The following is a 20,607-nucleotide window of genomic DNA, read 5'->3' as shown; positions in this document are numbered from 1 at the left end:
AGCGCAGACCGCATGGCCTCCCCGTCTGTACTTGGCGTATATATATACTTAACGAATTGGGGAGAGAGAAGGGAAGGGGAGCCAGGTGGGGAGAAAATGAGTGAAAAGCAGTAACCCCAATGCACAGAATCGGGGAAAACAACCTTGATTTCCCCAGAGCCGGGAACACGTGCCACCTTTAGCTCTTTAAAATGCTAGAGGCAGCCGGTTTGCAAGAAATGACCCGCTGAGCCAAGGACTCTTTAATGGGGCGCATATTAAAGGGACCTTCCTCCGGCAGTAATAATCGACCAGTTTAAATTAATATAAAAGAGTAAAATGGTTTCAAGTCACGAGAAAAGTCATTGCATTTTACCAAAGACCAACGGGAAGAAGTATTGGTTCTCAGTGTTTCTCGACTCCCTGTGGCGTGCAGGGGATCTGGGCAGCAAGTCAGCTCTGCAGCTCCTGTTACCTAAATAGCCTTGACAAAAAAGAACCGTCTAGAGAATTGATTTTGCTCAGCGCTTACCCGGTTTTAAACACAGTGCCTGGTGAGGTGTCATCAAATACTACTGGCTGCATAAATTTGTATTTCAGTAATGTTTTATTTTGAGTCCTCGCTACGTGCCTGGCACTGTGCTGCTGTTGTATGCAAGCTGTCTCGTTTAGGTAAATAATTTACCCTATTATAAATGAAATTGCAATACTACCCTGACGTATTTGGATCATTCATTATAGTCCCTTTCTGATGGAGCCTAATGGGGAGGGATGCGGAAGAAATAAAAACCGTTTCCTCCAGCAATTTACAGCAAATGACATTAGTCGCAACTAACACATGTCTCATTAGATGACTGGGGATACCCCAGAGGGTATGGAGGGATAAACCTATTTCTTTTCTATGCATCCCTTGGTAGAGTAAGAAGTAACAATGTGGAGGTTTCCAAAACTCCAGGAACACGGGTGGTGGATAAGATGCTGCTGAATGGGTGGCAGTTACCTTGCTGTTGATTTTTGTGCACTTGGCTAACCCAGCGTGTGCTGGTTTCTTTCTTTCTTTCTTTCTTTTTGAGTTTTATTTATTGATTTATTTTAGGGGGGAGAATCTCAAGAGGACTCCAGGCTGAGGGATGGAGCCCATCCCTGGGTTCAACCTCAGGACCAGGAAATCGTGACCTAAGCAGAAACCCCAGAGCAGACTCTTAACCGACTGAGCCACCCAGAAACTGTGTGCTAGTTTTCTTTGGATGCTAGGCATTGGGGTATTATCTGGAGGAATGAGTTGGGGTGGAGAAGAAAGTTCACCATTAGAGAGGACTGCTTTCTATGTCTTGTTCTTTATTGGAAGCAAAGACATAAGTCTCCCTCTTTAGTGACCCTTAGCTCGGACGAGTGCTTAAGATGCACGGCCACTGCGAGTTGGGTCACCCTGGTTTTGATCTGGAGCAGGTTCTGGAGGTAGTAACATTTGTCAATGAGAGGAGGTGTGATGGCGGGGAAAGAGGGAACAGAATGCAGGTATCTAGCACAGTACCTGCCTTCAAGCTGGTGGTTACTGAATGATGGTCCTTATTCTAATGTGGCGGAGGTGGGGGCAGAGTGCCAGGAACACGGAAGTCTATTAGAGTGGGGAAGGATAGGGTGGGAGGGAAAGAGGAAAGACAGGAGGAAAAGGTTTCCAGTGAAAAAGTCTTGACCAGGTTCAGTGGATGAATACAGGAGGGGCTGGGAAGTGGAAGGGAGGGGGAAGGGGCAGTAGGCATTGGATTCTTGAATTCTCAGACCAGACCCTTGTTTCTTGATTCCCTCCCCCGTTCTTCACATTATATTTTTCTGATTGTAAAACTTATACATACTCAATGCAGAAAGTACGCAGGTATTTTGTTCTTTCCCGCCCTTGACTGATACCATTCCTAGCTATTTAAATTAGTATTGCCATTAAAGATGTTTAACACTGTAGTTATTTCCACTGGTATTAATTTCCACTCATTCAAAATCCTTCCAATTTTTTTTCCTTTTTGCTACAAGAAGAGAACATAACTTTTTTTTTTAATCACTCCCCTTATTCTGTAGATGACTCATGCTGTGGTCAGAAGCTTTATTATTGCTAAAATTCGCCTTCCTGAGCTCATCTACTTCATCCCCCTAATGCTGGGCCCATCTTTCAGACATGAAGACCCTCCTGTCTTTTAAGGTTGTTGTTTTGACCTTCTTTGACTACCCATGCTCTTAAACATTTAAAAAATAAATATATTTGAATCATTCAGAAGTATTTGCGAGGAGGGAGGTGGGGGGCTGGGTGATCCTGGTGGTGGGTGTTGTGGAGGGCAGGCATTGCGTGGAGCACTGGGTGTGGTGCATAAACAATGAAATCTGGAACACTGAAAGATTAAAAAAATAAATAAAAATTTTAAAAAAGTATTTGGAATGAGTATGTGTGTGTACTTGTACATGTGGACATACACACAGTATGTAACATACCAACATGATGAACCTTGGGAATATGCTGCCTAGCCCAAGGATCACAACATTACCGCTATGAATTGTGTCAAAAATGTAATAGCAAACCCTGCTGGGTTTTGCCTAAAGAATAGTAAAACACTAATTCGTAAAGATATATGCACCCTTATATTTATTACAGCATTATTTTCTTTTTCTTTTTTTAAAAGATTTAATTTTAATTTTATTTAATTTATTTAATTTATTTATTTTAAAGATTTTATTTATTTGACAGAGGGCAGGAGAGCATAAGACGGGGGAGTAGCAGAGGGAGAGGGAGCCTGATGTGGGTCTCGATCTCAGGACCCTGGGATCATAACCTGAGCTGAAGGCAGACACCCAACCAACTGAGCCACCCAGGTGCCCCACAGCATTATTTTCAATAGCTAAATTATGGAAGAACCCCAAGGGTCCATTGATAGATGAACGGATAAAGATGTGGTGTATTTATACAATAGAATATTACTCAGCCATTAAAAAACAAAATCTTGCCATTTTCAACAACATGGATGGATCTAGAGAGTGTAATGCTAAGCGAGATAAGTCAGAGAAAGGCAAAACAAAACAAAACAAAGAAAATAAGACTCTTAACTCTAGAGAACGAACTGATGCTTACCAGAGGGGAGATGGATGAGGGATGGATGAACTAGGTGGAGAGGATTAAGAGGGCACTTAATGAACACTGAGTAATGCAGAGAATTATGGAATCATTATATTGTACACTTGAAACTAGTACAAAACTACTACAGTAACTAAACTGAAATTTTTAAAAATGTAATACCAAAAGTGTTAAGGACACTTACATAATTTCTTTCTACTTTTGGTGTCTTTTGACTGAGAAAATGCAAGCTATACTACTGACTAAAACAAGTACTGCATAGTTCCTGAAACACACATTTATTTACTTATTTTAGCAGTTACTGGCCATTTTTATTATTGTTTTTATTCTAGGTAGACTCCACACCTAGCACCGAGCCCAACGCAGGACTTGAACTCACGACCCTGAGCTCAAGACCTGAGTTGAGATCAAGAGTTGGACGCTTAACCCTCTGAGCTACCCAGGTGCCCCCAGTCCATTTTCATACACTTGAAAATAGTAGACTTTTGTGAGGTTTGCCTGCAGGAGTGTATAGTGTAAAGGCTAAGCTCTTGAGCTCTGGCTTGGGTTCAAATTTCTCAGTTTCATCGTTGAATACTCTGTGGGCCCTTGGGCAAGTTTTCTTGAGCTCTAAAAATGGGAATCATGCTAGTACCTACCTTAGAGGGGTTTTCTTTGAGGATTAAATGGATGATTAGGTGTGAAGTACTTAAAGCAGGGCATGGCACATAGTAAGTGATAGGTAAGTGATAATTACTCTGGGTACCATGTTTTATTTATTCAGCCCGTTGATTGCTGGAATATGGAATAATAGTCCCGGAGGACTCTGTCTTTGGCCCTTCGGTGGAGAGCTGCTGGTCTAGACAAGGGTTTGGGGTGTCATTTCGAGGGGAGTGTTTCTTTGGTGATGTTAAATCATATCTGTACCTTTTTTTGTTCTTCAACACTCAATGATGAATCTGTCTATTATACCTCACAGTATCTTTGTGTGCTGACATTTTGTCATTCCAAAAAGCCTGGGAGCCCTGTGAAGGTAACAATTTGGTTTTCATATTTCCGTGGGCTCCACCATTATCTGATCTCTCTGAGGACAGGACAGAATATTTAGTGGTTGTCCTGCTAAGTGAAAGAGTTGTTCTTCTTTTTAAACATAAAGTCTCATTTCCTGGGGCACCTGGGTGGCTCAGTGGTTTAAGCCTCTGCCTTCGGCTCAGGTCATGATCTCAGGGTCCCAGGATCAAGCCCTGCATCAGGCTCTCTGCTTAGCAGGGAGCCTGCTCCCCCCGCCCCCCTGCCTGCCTGCCTCTCTGCCTACTTGTGATCTATGTCTGTCAAATAAATAAAATCTTTAAAAAAAAAGTCCAATTTCCCACCACAGATAAATATATATATTCTTTGTTTTGCTCCTAGGGTGACCAAAAGCAGCCAATCTTTATCCTTCTCTATCTAGGGATGCACTGAAATATGGCTTTGGCCTTGTTTTTCAGGGGATCATATAGCCAAATACTTACTTTGGCATTATTTCTAGTTTCTCAAACTTGAGTGGGATTAAAGATTAGGTGTTTGTGTAGGTTGTCATCCTGTCTAATTAACATAACTAGAATGAGGATTGTTGTTTGAGAAAAATAAAATCTTGCCCTCCATGGTCCTTGGTTGAAAGTAAATGTATATTTAAGATTGTAAATGTGCACCGTAATGACCACAGGAGCAACGCAGCAGCTGTCATTACTGAGAAATTAAATCCAAACTCTCATACAAACTTTTTATTATTACAACTTAAACATTTAAAAATGTTAGCAGACCCATTATAGAAGTTTGACCCTGTACTGAACAAGAAATTATTTATTCTATTCCAGAAGTTCATTCTATGTTGGTAATAGCTTTAGTTTAGTCAAATACTGACTTTAGTATTTATTCCTTCAACAGTTATCCAAAATGTGTACTCAGAGCGTCTCTGTCTTTAACCTTGCACTTGATGACCTTTACCCTCTCCACAGCTAGCCACCTGCTGGAGAACTATCTGGTATTTCCTCGGGCTTACTACCTCAGGTGTCATTTTCTCATGGAGGCTTAGCTAGGGGTGGGAATACTCACACAGTTTCTAGGGTAGACCAGACAGAGAGAGCCTCATACACCTTTGGGGAGAAGGGTGTCCTTTCATAAAGGGGTTCTTGGTTTGCTCCTTTGTTGATCAATTACTTGACATCCCAGCTAGCCTCTTTCCCATGGGAAGGAAAGATAGGGTTATGGAGAACATCCCTCACCCCATCCTCAAGACTGATTCCCACTAATGTTTGCCACCACAGCTTCCTCGAAATGGCCAGTTGGTGTAAAGAGATTTCCTGAGAACGCATTGGGTTCCAAGTTCAGCAGTAGGGATTACGGGGTGCCTAGAGTCTACAACAGAATTATCTTACGCTTGAGGTGCTTACACAGAGAAGTTAGAACAACACCAAAGGCTGACCAGTGTGGCGCTGATTCAGAGTACAAAATGCCCAGATCTGATAAGGGGTAGGGTATGCTGGGCAGTCCTCAGAATGAACTAGAACTTGAGAAAGGTCTTGAAAGATGGATAATAATATATTTTTATTTATTTATTTTTAAAGGATTTTATTTATTTATTTTCCAGAGAAAAAGAGAGAGAGAGAGCACGCACGTGCATAAGCAGGGGGAGGGTCAGAGGAAGAAGCAGGCTCCATGCTGAACAGGGAGCCCGATGTGGGACTCCTCCTGGGACCCTGGGATTATAAACCTGAACCGAAGGCAGGTGTTTAACTGAGCCACCCAGGCATTCCGAAAGATGGATAATAATATGTATTTACTTATAAATGTATACCTTAATGAATTCTTACATGTATATGTATGTACTAGCTATCACATCAAGGTAGAACACTTCAGCACCCCACCAGCCTCCCTCATGTCCCCTGCGGGGGCAGTAATTATCTCCAGGAGTAACTGCTCTTCTGACTTCTATCACAATAAATTATTTCCCTCTGTGTTTGAACATCATTCAAAACAAATCATATAGCAAGTACTTTTTTTGGATTGGCTTCCTTCATTCCACATTATGTCTGAGAAATTCATCCATTTTATTTTATGTAGGAGGAGTTCATTAACTTTCATTGTTATATAATATTTGATTGTATAACTATATCACAATTTTCTTATCCATTCCATTGTTGATGATACAGGGGTTGTTTCCAGGTTTCAGCTATTATTACAAATCTCCTATGACTATTCTTTTTTTTTTTTAAAGATTTTTAAAAAATTTATTTGAGAGAGAGCATAAGCAGGGGGAGTGGCAGGCAGAGGGAGAGAGAGAAGGTGTCAGTAGGGAACCTGAGTTTGGACTCCATCCCAGGACCCTGGGATCATGACCTAAGCCGGAGGCAGATGCCAAACTGACTGAGCCACCCAGGCACCCCGTTCCATGAACATTCTTATACGTGACTTTTAGAGACACAAGTGCTCATTTCAGTTGGGTATGTACCTAAGAAATGGAATTGCTGGGTCATGGGTTTTTCTTATACTTAGCTTTGGTAATGCTGCCAATTTTCTGAAATCGTGGTATCAAGTTACACTCCCACCAGGAGTGTCTGAGAATTCCACTTCCAGCACATTCCTGCCAAAACATGGTATGTCAGTCCTTTTAAATTTAGCTTATCTGGGGGGTGTAGTGCTATGTAATTTGTATTCCCTTAGTAATTAATGATGTCAAATACTTTTCATATACTTCTTGGCCATTAGGATAACTCATTCAAATTTTATCTATTCTTTTTTTTTTTTTTAAAGATTTTATTTATTTACTTGACAGAGAGAGATCACAAGTAGACAGAGAGGCAGGCAGAGAGAGAGAGAGGGAGGGAAGCAGGCTCCCTGCCGAGCAGAGAGCCCGATGCGGGACTTGATCCCAGGACCCTGAGATCACGACCTGAGCCGAAGGCAGCGGCCTAACCCACTGAGCCACCCAGGCGCCCCCAAATTTTATCTATTCTTATCTTTGGCTCATTTAAAGAGATTACATTGTCTATCTTTTTGTTATTAATTTGGAGTTTCTTTCTATATTCTAGGTAAGATTTGCTTTGACAGATATTGCAATAATCTTTTGGTCTGTAGCATGCCTTTTCTCTCACATAATGGTATGTTTGGTGAACATTTTAATTTAATGAGTTCAATTTACTAGTGTATTTTTATGGTTAGTGATTTTCTTTAATAAACTTTACTTTTTAGAGTGGCTTTAGGTTCAAAGCAAAACTGAGCAGAAGGCACAGAGGTTTTGCATAGACCCCGCACCTTCATATCCATTATTGTAGCCTCTATCCATTATCAACACCCCTCACCAAAGGACTACGTCTGTTATAATCAATGAACCTACATCAACAGGTCACTATCAATCCAAGTTCATAGTTTACACTAGGGTTCACTCTTGGGCTCGTACATTCCACAGGTTTGGACAAATTGTAATGAGGTGTTTATTTACCATTACAGTAACCTACAGATAGTTTTGCTGCCCTAAAAATCCTCTGTGCTCTGCCTGTCCATCCCTCTCTACCCTGGTAACCCCTGGCAAGCACTGATCTTTTTTCTGTCTCTGTAGTTTTGCCTTTTCCAGAATGACATATAGTTGGGATCATACAGTAGCCTTTTCAAACTGGCTTCTTTCACTCAATAATATGCTTTTAAGTTTCTTCCGTGTCTTTTCATGGCTGACAGCTCATTTCTTTTTAGTATTGAATAATTGTGCCTTCTATGGATGTACTACAGCTTGTTGATCTGTCCACTCCTGAAGGACGTCTTGGCTGCTTCCAAGTTTTGGCAACAATATTGTTATTGGATAACAGTATGCAATTTATTGAATACGGAATAAAGCTGTAATAAACATCCATGTGCATGTTTTGTATGGACATCAGTTTTAAACTCCTTGGGATACATCGCTGTATGATAAGAGTATGTTTAGTTTTGTAAGAAACTGCCAAACTAGATTTCGAAGTGGGTGTTTTGCATTCCTCCCAGCGACAAATAGGAATTCTCTTCCTATTGCTCCACATCCGAACCAGCATTTGGTTTTGTCAGCATTCTGGGTTTTGGCCATCCTAGTAGGTATGTAGTGCTATCTTGCTGTTTTAATTTTCTTTTCCCTGTGACTTAGGATGTGGAGCATCTTTTCATATGCTAATTTGCCATCTGTGTATCTTAGGTGTCTGTCAGGTTTTTGGCTCATTTTAAAATCAGATTTGTTCCCTTATTGTTGAGTCATTTTTTTTTTAAAAGATTTTATTTATTTATTTGAAAGAGAGTGAGAGAGCACAAGTTTGGGGAGAGGGCCCCACTGAATAGGGAGCCTGATATGGGGCTCGATCCCAGGACCCTGAGATCAGGACCTGAGCCAAAGGCAGACGCATAACCGACTGAGCCACCTAGATGCCCCTTATTGTTGAGTCTTAAGAATTCTTTGTATATTTTGGACAACAGTCCAGTATCAGATGTACGTTTGCAAATATTTTTCTCCTAGCCTGTGGTTTGTCTTTCCATTCTCTGATAAGGATTTTGCAGAGCGGAAGTTTCTAACTGTAATGAAGTCAGTTTATCCATGTTTCTTTCATGGGTTGTGCCTTTGGTGTTGTACAAAAACTCAGCACCATACCCAAGGTCTTCTAGGTTTTCTCCTCTGTTACCGTCTAGGAGTTTTGTAGTTCTGCCTTTTACATTAAGGTCTGTGATCCGGTTCGAGTTAGTTTGGTGAAGGGGTGAAGGTCTGTGTCTGGCTTTCCTGTTTTTGCACGTGGGTCCAGTTCTTCCAGCACCATTTGCCGAAAAGCCTGTCTTTGCCGTATTGTATCACCATTGCTCCTTTGTGAAAGATCAGCTGTACTCACGTGGATCTGTTTCTGGGCTCCCTGCTGTTTTTCATTGATCTATTTGTTTATTCCTTTGTCAATATCACACTGCCCTGATTACTGCTGTAGCTTCCAAGCTCCTTTGTCACCTGTCCCATGGGACCGTATGTTGATGTCTGTGGACTCTATTTTGTTCCCTTGGTCTGTCAATCTATCCTTGTGCCAATACCTTCCTGTCTTCGTCACTCTGGCTCTAAAATAAGTTTTGATATCTGGTAGCAAAAGTCCCCCCCCCACCTCCAGTTTTATTCTTGTTTCAAGATTGCCTTGGTTTTTCCATTCTTTGATTTTTTTTTCATATGTATTTTATAATCACCTTGTCAATATCTTTTAAAAATGCTGAGATTTTCGTTGAGATTCACCTGAATTTATAAATCAGATTAGGGAGGGCGCCTGGGTGGCTCAGTGGGTTAAAGCCTCTGCCTTCGGCTCAGGTCATGATCCCAGGGTCCTGGGATCGAACACCACATCAGCTTCTCTGTTCAGTGGGGAGCCTGCTTCCCCTCTCTCTCTGCCTACCGTGATCTCTGTCTGTCAAATAAATAAATAAAATCTTTTTTAAAAAATCAGATTAGGGAGAATTGACATCTTCAAATACTGAATTGTCCATCCATGAACATGATATATTCTGCCATTTGGGGGGATATTCTTTAATCTTTTCAGCAGTGTATTGTGTTCCACATTTTCAGTGTAGAGGTCTTGTACTTCTTTTATTAGATTTATTCCTAGCCATTTTTTGGGTTTTGGTTCTATTGCAAATGCCATTTTTAAAGGCTTACTTTTGGGGCACCTGGGTGGCTCAGTGGGTTAAAGCCTCTGCATTCGGCTCAGGTCGTGATCTCAGGGTCCTGGGATCGAGCCCCGCATCGGGCTCTCTGCTCACCAGGGAGCCTACTTCCTCCTCTCTCTCTGCCTGCCTCTCTGCCTACTTGTGATCTCTGTCTGTCAAATAAATAAAATCTTAAAAAAAAAAAGGCTTACTTTCTAATCGTTTGTTGTATTTCTAATGCAATCTTTTTTTTTGGTTTATATGTATTTTAATTGTTGTAAAATATAGATAACAAAATTTACAATTTTAACCATTTTTAGGTGTATGGCATAAGGGGTGTTAAATATATTCACATTGTAAACATACAATTGATTTCTTCAGGTAACAACTCTATTGAGATAAAATTCAAACACCATGTAATTCACCATCTTAAAGTGTGCAAATTCAGAGGCTTTTAGTATATTCACAGAGTTGTGCAACGATCAGTACAACCAATTTTAGAACATTTTCATCCCCCCCCAATAAAGACACCCTGTACCCTTTAGCTATCACTTCGCAACGCTCCCCAGCCCCCAGCCCCTGGCAGCCGCTCATCTGCTTTCTGGCCATCTACTCCCTTCTCACAATGCAGGTGTTTGAGAGATTTGAAAGAATGGCTGGAGCTTCATCTCTCCTTGCAGGTAATGCTTGAAGAGTTCCTGTAGATAGATGTCTTATCTGCTCCTGGACTCTGTCAGTCTTTTATTTTATTTTATTTTTAAATTTACTTTTTAAAAAATTTAGAAAGATTTTATTTATTTATTTGACAGAGGGAGACACAGCGGGAGAGGGAACACAAGCAGGGGGAGTGAGAGAGGGTGAAGCAGCTTTCCCACCAAGCAGGGAGCCTGATGCGGGGCTTGATCCCAGGACCCCGGGATCATGATGGGATCATGACTGGAGCCCAAGGCAGATGCTTAATGACTGAGCTACACAGGCGCCCCTCTGTCAGTCTTTTAGACACTTGTATTCTTTTCGTTGCTTCTCTGCCCAGTTCTTAGGTTTTTATTTCTTTTCTGTTTCTTACTCATGAAACAAGGAAGTACGTCTCTAACGTCAGTCAGTCACCCTCCCTTTCTGAACATCAAGGCAAACAAACCCACTCTTCCTTGTTGGTGGGTTCTTCTAACCCCAACACCATGTCCTCCTTGATGGCGTGCCTTTCCCTGGTTCACTCAGCAGCTGCTTGAAAACACTTACGTTTTCTCCATTTTTATTCTCCAGTTTTTCTTTCTCTCATGCAACTGGTTTTTTTTCCATGCAACTGATTTTTAAAATCAGTTTTATTTTATTTTATTTTTTTAAGACTTTTTATTTTATTTGAGAGAGGTAGAGAGAGAGCACAAATAGGCAGAGCAGCAGGCAGAAGGAGAGGGAGAACCGGGCTCCCTCCTCAGCAGAGAGCCCGATGTGAGGCTCGATCCCAGGACCCTGAGATCATGACCTGAGCTGAAGGCAGACGCTTAACCAACTGAGCCACCCAGGCACCCCAATATCAGTCCTATTTTTAAAAAGATTGTATTTATTGTGGAAAGAGAGAAAGCACGAGTAGAGGGGAGGTCAGGGGGAGAAGAAGAAGCAGACTCCCGCTGGAACAGGGATTCTGATGTGGAGCTCGATCCCGGGGTCCTGGGATCATGAGCTGAAGGCAGCTGCTTAACCGACTGAGCACCCCAGGAACCCCTGGCTTCTATTGAAGTATAATTTACTTGTGCTTGAATTCACTAATTTTAAGTGCATAGTTTAATAAGTTTGATAAATATACATCTCCATGTGACAATGAAGGTGTCAGCTGGGCTGACAAGATATAGAATATTTCCATCATCCCCAAAAGTTCACTTATACCCCTCTACAGGGAGCCCCGAGCAGTCCTCCTCCTAGGCCCTCAGCATCCACTAATTTGCGTTCTCTGACTATGTTTTGCTTTTTTAAGAATTTCACCAAAAGGAATTATACAGTAGGTATCTTTTTTTTAATAAAGATTTTATTTATTTATTTGACAGAGATCACAAGTAGGCAGAGAGGCAGGCAGAGAAAGAGAGAGGGAAGCAAGCTCCCCGCTGAGCAGAGAGCCCAATGCAGGGCTCGATCCCAGGACCCTAAGATCATGACCTGAGTCCAAGGCAGAGGCCCAACCCACTGAGCCACCCAGGTGACCCCAGTAGGTGTCTTTTATGTCTGGCTTCTGTCCCTTAGCATAATGCTTTTGAGATTTACCTATGTTGTTGTATGTATCAGTGATTTGTTTTTTTTTTTTTTAATTACTAAATGGTATTCCGTTGTATACCACAGTTGATCTGTTCACTGGTTGAGGAACATTTAGGTTGTTGCCAGTTCGTGGCTACTAGGAATGAAGTTGCTGGGATGTTCTTGTACAGCTCTTTGTTTGGAAATATTTTTTTCATTTCTCTTGTATATATACCCAGGAGCAGGACTGCTAGCTAGACGGCTTATATATGTTTGACTATAAAGAACTGCTAACCTGTTTTCTAAATTGCCTATGCCAATTTATTTATTTATATTTAAAGATTTTATTTATTTATTTGACAGACCGCAAGAGAGGGAGCACCAGCAGGGGGAGCGGGAGAGGGAGAAGCAGGCTTCCTGCTGAGCAGGGAGCCCAATGCAGGGCTCCATCCCAGAATCCTGGGATCATGACCTGAGCCCGAGGCAGATGCTTAATGACTGGGCCACCCAGGCACCCCTGGGTATAGCAATTTATATTTCCACCAGCAATGTGGAGAGTTACATCGGCTCTGCATCCGTGCCGCACTGGCTGATCTAACCGTTCCAGTGGGTATGCAGTAAAATATCACTGTGGTTTGAATTTGCACTGTTCTGATGAATAATGATGCCAAGCTTCTTTTGTAGGCTTATTTGGGGTGTTTATGATGCTATTCCGAAAGTTGTTCAGTAAACCCTTGAGGGGTTGGATGAGTGGACTGGAATGAAGAGGTGAGGAGGACTTCTTTGGGAGCCCCGAAGAGAGCATTTGTTTGGTGAAGAAGGCATTTCCTTTCTAGTGGTATGAATTTCTAAATTTAGGGCAAACCTCTCAGGCAGCGCTAGTATTTTTCACTGTCAAAAATTGGGCTTCTGGTCCCTAGTCCCTTTTTTCTTTGTGTGTGTGTGTGTGTGTGTGTGTGTGTGTGTGTGTGTGTGTATACTCTCAATATCTCAACAGACAGTAGATGTTTAGTGAGTATCCTGTACAATAAACATTAAGGCCTCTAAATAAGTAATAGGTGACCTTTCTCTGCAGGTGGACTATCTTAGCCGCTCTGAGTTTTTACCTACCTGGGGGCATGTCACTCTCAAACCTCTATCTCCAGCCCCAAGCTCCTTCCCAAGTCCATTTCTCATGTTAGGTGTTAGGCAATTTTCCACATGTCAAAATACAGACAATAAGGCTGCAGCCCCAAAAGGAGTGAGGTAATGATTCTCCTTGCCAAGATCCACCCTCCCTGCCATGATGTCCCATGGCTTATTGAAGCTGTGGAGGGAGTGAGGGCTGTGGGATCCCAGCTGGTGGTTGGATTTCGGCAGAAAGCTGAGACACCCAGAACACTAGAGACCACCTCCTACCAGTGGGAAACTGAGTTAAAATCAAGAGAAACTAGTGGTCAAATTCAGTCTTTCCGTGCACAAGAAAAAAAAAAAAAACACGCTGTTATAATGTTGGAGGAAGAAATTAGTGATCACCTGCTAAAGTGAATGAAAGCAGCAGGAATAGGAACAACCACAAGGACAACAGGATAGAGTGGGAGAAAAATATGGTATAATTTGGGGAATTTATAGTTAGTGTGGGGGACAGACCCACTCTAAGGATATGCCCTCCTTTGGGTGCACGGACTTGACTTCTACATCCTAGCTTGCATGGTCTTGGGAACTGTGTGGGAGCTGATAAAGGTGTCCCACCAAGACCTCAACCCAGTCCATTCTCCATCCTCCCTTTTTCTTTTTTTTTAAGATTTTACTCATTTATTTGACAGACAGAGATCACAAGCAGGCAGAGAGGCAGGCAGAGAGGAGGAAACAGGCTCCCTGCTGAGCAGAGAGCCCAATGCGGGGCTCGATCCCAGGACCCCGGGATCATGACCTGAGCCGAAGACAGAGGCTTTAACCCACTGAGCCACCCAGGGCCCTCCCATCCTCCCTTTTTGCAGCTTCCCCTTCCTCCCAATTTTTTCTCTTTTCTTTTCTTTCTCCCCCCCCCCACCCCCAGCCTGGGCAAGCTGGGGAGGGGTCTGTGGTTAGGACAATGCCTCACATTGCCAGGAGAGGGCAGCAGATCATTCCCCCATCACTCAGGTGTACCCTCTGAGCTCCTAGAATTCCAGTCGGTTTTCCGTGGTTACTGAGTGCATCCTATGTGCCAGGCTCTGTGCTGGGCACTGGGGTTGCAAAACTGACTGAGATATGGTCCCTGCTCTGGAGGACCCCAAGCTTTAACTGAGTGAGACAGCCTTGGAAATGCATACAATGCTAAATGGGGTGAGGTGCTAAGGCAGAAGGCTCCTTGGGGGACTGCTGTGTCTTGAGGGGGGGTGGGGACAATAGGGGCATTAAAAAGCACCTCATAAGGAGCGCCTGGGTGGCTCAGTTGTTAAGCGTCTGCCTTCGGCTCAGGTCATGGTCCTAGGGTCCTGGGATTGAGTCCCATTGAGAGGCAGGCTCTCAGCAGGGAGCCTGCCTCTCCCTCTCTCTCCCGTCCCCCTGCTGGTGTTCCCTCTCTAGCTCTCTCTCTCTCTGTCAAATAAATAAATAAAATCTTAAAAAAAAATAAGTAGGAGAGGCTTGAACTGGGTCTTGAAAGATGATGGATCTGCAGCCAGTTAAGCTGACTGTGCTCTTTCCCCACGGGGGCCCAGTGCACAATGGCTGCAAACAGGAACCTCCTTGGTAGTATACGCAGCCTGTTGCCCTAAGGATTGCCCTAAGGAACCTTGGAGACAGCCCTTCCCAGTGGACATTGATGTCTGACCTCATATTATCTCTAATCTAGGCTCCGGACAAGTATGTGGGGTGCCTTTGGAAAGCCCCAGGGCACAGTGGTCAGGGTCCATATTGGCCAAGTCACCGTGTCCATCCATACCAAGCTGCAGAACAAGGAGCATGGGATTGAGGCCCCATGCAGGGCCAAAGTCAAGTTCCCTGGCCTCCAGAAGATCCACATTTCCAAGAAGTGGCCTTACTAAGTTTAATGGGGAGGAATTTGAAGACATGGGAGCTGAAAAGTGGCTCATCATAGATGGCTGTGGGTCAGATATATCCCTAATCATGGTCCCTTGGGGGGCACCTGGGTGGCTCAGTGGATTAAGCCTCTGCCTTCTGCTCAGGTCATGATCTCCGGGCCCTGGGATTGAGTCCTGCATAGGGCTCTCTGCTCAGCAGGGAGCCTGCTTCTCCCTCTTTCTCTCTGCCTACTTGTGATCTCTGTCAAATAAATAAATAAATAAATAAAAATCTTTAAAAGAGAGAGTTCTGTGCATCCCCCCCCCCCGCCCAATCATGGTCCCTTGAACAAATGGCAGGCTCTGCACTCGTGAGAACCTCGGCCCTGCACCCTGCCCGTTCATGCTCACCAATAAATCCTACTTCCTGTCAAAACAAAATGAGACAAAACCAAAAAAGAAAGATGACGGTTTTTGTTTTTGTTTTTGTTTTTGCAGTGCACAAAGATAGAAAACACATCCCAGGGAGGGAAACCAGGATGAACATGACACACACTGTGGGTAAAAGTTGCTAGAGAAGGGGCAGGGCAAGAGCCTCGGGAAGCTGATGGATCACGGAGTGCCATCCTTGGCCGCCATGCTGAGGAGCCTGGGCTAAAGCCATGAAGGCAATGAGGAGCCATCATAGACGTTTAATTAGGGGAATAACACACAGATTGGCACTTTAAAATTCACTCTTCTAGCCATGCGGAGGAGAGATATCATGGGGATGTAGGACGGGCAGACCTAAAGATGGATGGCCCCATAAGATTTACTTGAAACAAGCAAAGCGTGAGATGATGGCAGTCTGAACGAAAGCGGAAGCAGTTGGGGTAGGAAGGAAGGTTGGACATGAGGTTTGGTCTCTGATTAGATGGAGTGGAATGAGGGCAGATGTCTCCCAGGTTTCTGGCTCTAGTGGTGGGGGTGGGTGCTGGTGGCCGCCAATGAGGTGAACGGAAGGGAGGAGCAGTAATCTGGCGAGAAAGATTGTGTTATTGATAAGTATGGGACATCGTGTCCAGGTCTCCATCTGGTTCTGCCATACTCCCCCAATCTAGACTCTTACCACTTCCCACTGGTTCTGTGACAGAGACTTCCTGTTGGGTGTCTCCATTTAGTCTCTCTCACTGTTGGAAGATCTCCTGACTTCCTTCATTTAATACATGTCTACGGACAGCCCATTATGTGCCGGCACTGTGAGAAGTTCCTTCACCCACAGAGCTTATGGCCGGGGCCGGGATGGGGATGAAGGATGAGACATGTAACTGAAGCTGAGAGTTGCGATGTAGTGGCAAAAATGCTCTCATAGGGGAGGATGTTCAGTGGGGTGGGACGTATACCCTGGACAGCAGCAGTATGGGCCAGAGGACCCAAATGACCAAAGGACATTTCCCAGAGCAATGACACTAAGGGTCAGCTGGATGAGTAGAGGCTTGCCTGCTGCGGGAGTGGGTGGCAGTGGGGCCGGGCATGGGGAGAAAGTGTTTCAACAGGGCTGCGTGGGGCCTGACCCTGAGTCACGCAGCACAGGAGGAAACAGCAGGCTGCACGGCAGAGTACACAGGAGAAACCATGGTGTCGCGTTTCCACGGAGGAAATGAGATGAAAAGGACAGTCAGTGAAGAGTTGAGGATGGAGGGAAGTTTTTGCAGGGCAGAGGCTTTTCTGAAGGCCTCGGGGAGAAGTTGGAAGAGGCAGAGGCAGAAGGATAGTTTGGGGAAGGAAGCCCAGAGCAAAGAGGGCAAGTCATTCACTTGTTCATTTTGTTTAATTTTGTGGGGACTGGGAACCTAATCTAGGCCAGAAATACAGAAATGAGCGAGATGAGCAAGTTTCCCCATCTCACGGAGCTTACCTGTTTGGGGGGAGGAAACAGACAATAAACAAATAAGATAATTTCAGAGAGTAGGAAGTGCTATGAAGAAGGGGAAATGGAATATAATAGAGGGTGCCTGGGAGAGCTTAGTTTCTGTTGCAAAAAATGTTAATCATATGCAGAGGTCAAGAAAATAGCACAATGAGCCTTCCTGTACCCATATCCAAATGCACTATTTATAACTCAAAGCCAATCTTGTTTCACATCTACTCCCACCACTTTCATCTTTTTTTTCTCTCTTGAGATTTATTTATTGAAGGAACAAGGCTGTTTTCCCACATTTTGGGTTTTGCTAACTATAGCCTCATGAATTGTTTAACATGTTCCTCTGTTCTTTGTATTTACTGTAAATTACTAGTTCGTTCTGGAGGTTTGATCAGATTCAGATTAGAGGTTTTTTGGGTTTTTTTGGCGGGGGGATATTAGCACCCATTGATCAACTATGAATTCAAAAATCATGGTATTATTATATCATTGCTGCTTCTTTCATTAGCTGGCGTACTTCTGTAAAGAGATACTGCCACTTAGTAAACTGCTTTTGTTACCCAGTGGTACAATTTATATAGAAAAGTCTGGATAATTGCTTGATTTGTTCTGTTTATTTACCATTTTTCAAAATAATATAAATTTTTTCAAATATGACCACTTTTTTTCCCCTTTAAGAATCATTATGGGGGGGGGCGCTTGAGTGGCTCAGTAGGTTAAAGCCTCTGCCTTTGGCTCAGGTCATGATCCCAGGGTCCTGGGATTGAGCCCCGCATCGGGCTCTCTGTTCAGCAGGGAGCCTGCTTCCTCCTCTCTCTCTGCCTGCCTCTCTGCCTACTTGTGATCTCTGTCTGTCAAATAAATAAGTAAAATCTTTATATAAAAAAAAAAAAAGAAGTCCTCATTCCTTTTAGTGGGAAAGGGTATCTGGAGGCCACAATCTTGGTGCCAGTGATAAACATATTTCTTTTTAAATTAAAAATTGAGGCACCTGGGTGGCTCAGTCAGTTAAGCATCTGACTTCGGCTCAGGTCATGATATCAGGGTTCTGGAAGGGTACCCTGGATTGGTCTCCCTGCTCAGCGAGGAGTCTGCTTGTGCTTCTCCTTCTGCCCCTCCCCCCATTCATGCTCACCCTATCTCTCTCGCAAACAAATAAATAAAATCTTAAAAGAATACTTTAAAAAATTAATAGCTTTATCAAAGTACTATTTAAATACCATAAAATTCACCAATTTGAAGTGTGCAATTCAATGATTTTTAGCATATTTACAGAATTTTGCAACCACCACCAAAATCTAATTTTAGAACATTTCTATCACCCCAAAAGAACTTCATGCTTACTAGAGTCCCTCCTCATTCTCACCCCCAACCCTAGGCAGCCACTAATCTACTTTCTGTCTCTATATATCTGCCTATCTTGGACATTTGTTAAAAATGGAATCATGCAGTGTGTGTTCCTTGTGTTTTACTTCTTTCATAGAGCTTATGACAGCATGTCTTAGTACTTCCTTCTTTTGTATTGTTCGATTCTCTTCCATTGCATAGAAATACCACACTTTGTTTATCCATTCATCAGGTGATGGGCATTTGAATTATTATCACCTTTTAGCTCTTGTGGATAGTGCTTTTATGAACATTTATTTATAAATCTTTGTGAAGACCTATGTTTTCATTTCCCCTTGGCAGATAACCAAAGTAAAATTTCTGAGTTTATGGTAATTCTATATTTAACATTTTAAGAAACTGTCATATTATTTTCCAAAAAAGTGGTCGCACCATTTTACATTTCCACCAGCAATGTATGAGGATTTTTCCACATCGTCACCAACACTTGTTAATTGTCTTATTGACTATAGTTATTCTAGGGGATATGAAGTAGTAGCTCATTGTGGTTTTGATTTACATTTTCTAGTGACGAATGATGTTGAATACCTTTTTATGTGCTTATTGGTCATTAATATTTCTTCTTTGGAGAAATGTGTGTTCAGATCCTTTGCCCATTTTTTAAAAGATTTTATTTATTTATTTGACAAACAGAGATCACAAGTAGGCAGAGAGGCAGGCAGAGAGAGAAGCAAGCTCCCTGCCAAGCAAAAAACCTGATGCAGGGCTCGATCCCAGGACCCTGAGATCACGACGTGAGCCGAAGGCAGAGGCTTTAACCCACTGAGCCACCCAGGCGCCCCTCCTTTGCCCATTTTTAAATTGAGTTATTTGTGTTTTTTACTAAATTGTAAGAGTTCTTCAGGAGGTAAGTCACATATATCTCTATGACTTGTAAATATGTTCTTCTCTTCTATGGTTATCTTTTCATTATCTTGATTGTGTCTTTTGAAGTGCTGAAGTTTTAAATTTGCCATTTTGATTTTTCCTTGTGCTTTTGCTTTTTGCCCAATGTAAGACCACAAAAATTTACGCTTACATTTTCTCCTAAGTTTTTGTTCTAACATTTAGGTTAGTGATCCGTTTGAGCTAATTTTTGTGTATGGTCTGAGGTAGGGGCCCAAATTAATTTTTTTGTCCTTTGGGTTATCCAAATTGCCCGAACACCATTTTTTGAAAAGACGATTTCTTTCCCACCGGATTTTCTTGATACTTTTTAGAAAATCCATTGACTATAAATGTGTTTATTAGTGAACTTTCAATTATGTTCCATCAACCTGTACCTCTGTCTTAATGACAGTGCTACACTGTCTTGATTATCTTTGTAGTAAGTTTTGAAATCAGGAAGTATAAGTCCTCCATCCTTTCTTTTTTAGAATTATTTTGGGATTCTTTGCATTTCCATATAACTTTTACAATTAACTTTCCAATTTCCACAAAAAAAGCAGAAGGGCATTTGATAGGGATTGTGTTGAATCTGTAGACCAATTAGGGGAGACTGTCCATCTTAATTATGTTTAGTCTTCGGATCCGTGAACCTGGGATGTCTTTCTATTTGTTTAAGTCTTGTTTAATTTCTTTTAATGTTTTATGTTTTATAGTTTTCATTGTAAAACTCTTACGCCCATTTTGTTCAGTTTATGCCTAAGTATTTTACTTTTTGATCTTATTGTGAATATGATAATTTTCTTAATTTCATTTTTGTATTATTCATTGCTAGTGTATAGAAGTACAGCTGATTTTTATATATTGATTTTGTGAATTTCCTGAACTCCTTTATTAATTCTAGCTTTTTATCTTTTTTAGTGGATTTCTTCAGATTTTCTGTATACAAGATCATGTCATTTGTGGATAAAATAGTTTATTTCTTCCTTTCCTATCTGGATGCTTTTTATACCTTTGTTGCCTACTTATCCTGGCTAGAATAGTCAGTACATTGTTGAATAGGGGGTGAGCATGTATATCCTTGCCTTCTTCCCAACCTTAGGGGGAAAACTCTTGGTATTTCACTATTAAATACTCTAGCTGTAGGTTTCACAGATGCTTTTTATCATATTGAGGAAGTAACTTCCTATTGCTAGTTTGTTTAGGATTTTTTTCATGAATGGGTAGATGTTATCTGTATCCAGTTTCATGAATAAGGAAACTAGCACTCTATTTACAGATGATCTGACTCCCCGAAGACCAAGCTCTTTTTTTTTTTTTTTTTTTTTTTTTTAAGTAATCTCTGTGCCCAACACAGGGCTCAAACTCATAACCCTAAGATCAGGAGTCATAAGCTCTACCAACGGAGCCAGCCAGGGGCCCAAAGACCAATCTCTTTTTTTTTCTTTTTAATACCATCAGTGTTTCAGAGGTAGAGT

General features: G+C 42.3%; 1 non-coding gene and 1 pseudogene across 1 annotated transcript; both read left to right on the top strand.

Moving 5' to 3' along the window:
* The first annotated feature begins 14,606 nt into the window (after nucleotides 1-14,606).
* On the top strand, nucleotides 14,607-14,739 carry LOC125108117 (small nucleolar RNA SNORA70). Its single transcript, XR_007129798.1, has one exon. It is a non-coding gene; the product is annotated as a small nucleolar RNA SNORA70 (small nucleolar RNA).
* LOC125106847 (60S ribosomal protein L10-like) lies at nucleotides 14,635-15,330 on the top strand (annotated as a pseudogene).
* The last annotated feature ends 5,277 nt before the right edge of the window (nucleotides 15,331-20,607 follow it).

Source organism: Lutra lutra, chromosome 8 (genome assembly GCF_902655055.1).
Source record: "Lutra lutra chromosome 8, mLutLut1.2, whole genome shotgun sequence".
In the NCBI taxonomy this organism is placed as follows: domain Eukaryota; kingdom Metazoa; phylum Chordata; class Mammalia; order Carnivora; family Mustelidae; genus Lutra; species Lutra lutra.
Note: the sequence above shows the minus strand (reverse complement) of the source record. Positions and strands in the feature narration are given on the sequence as shown.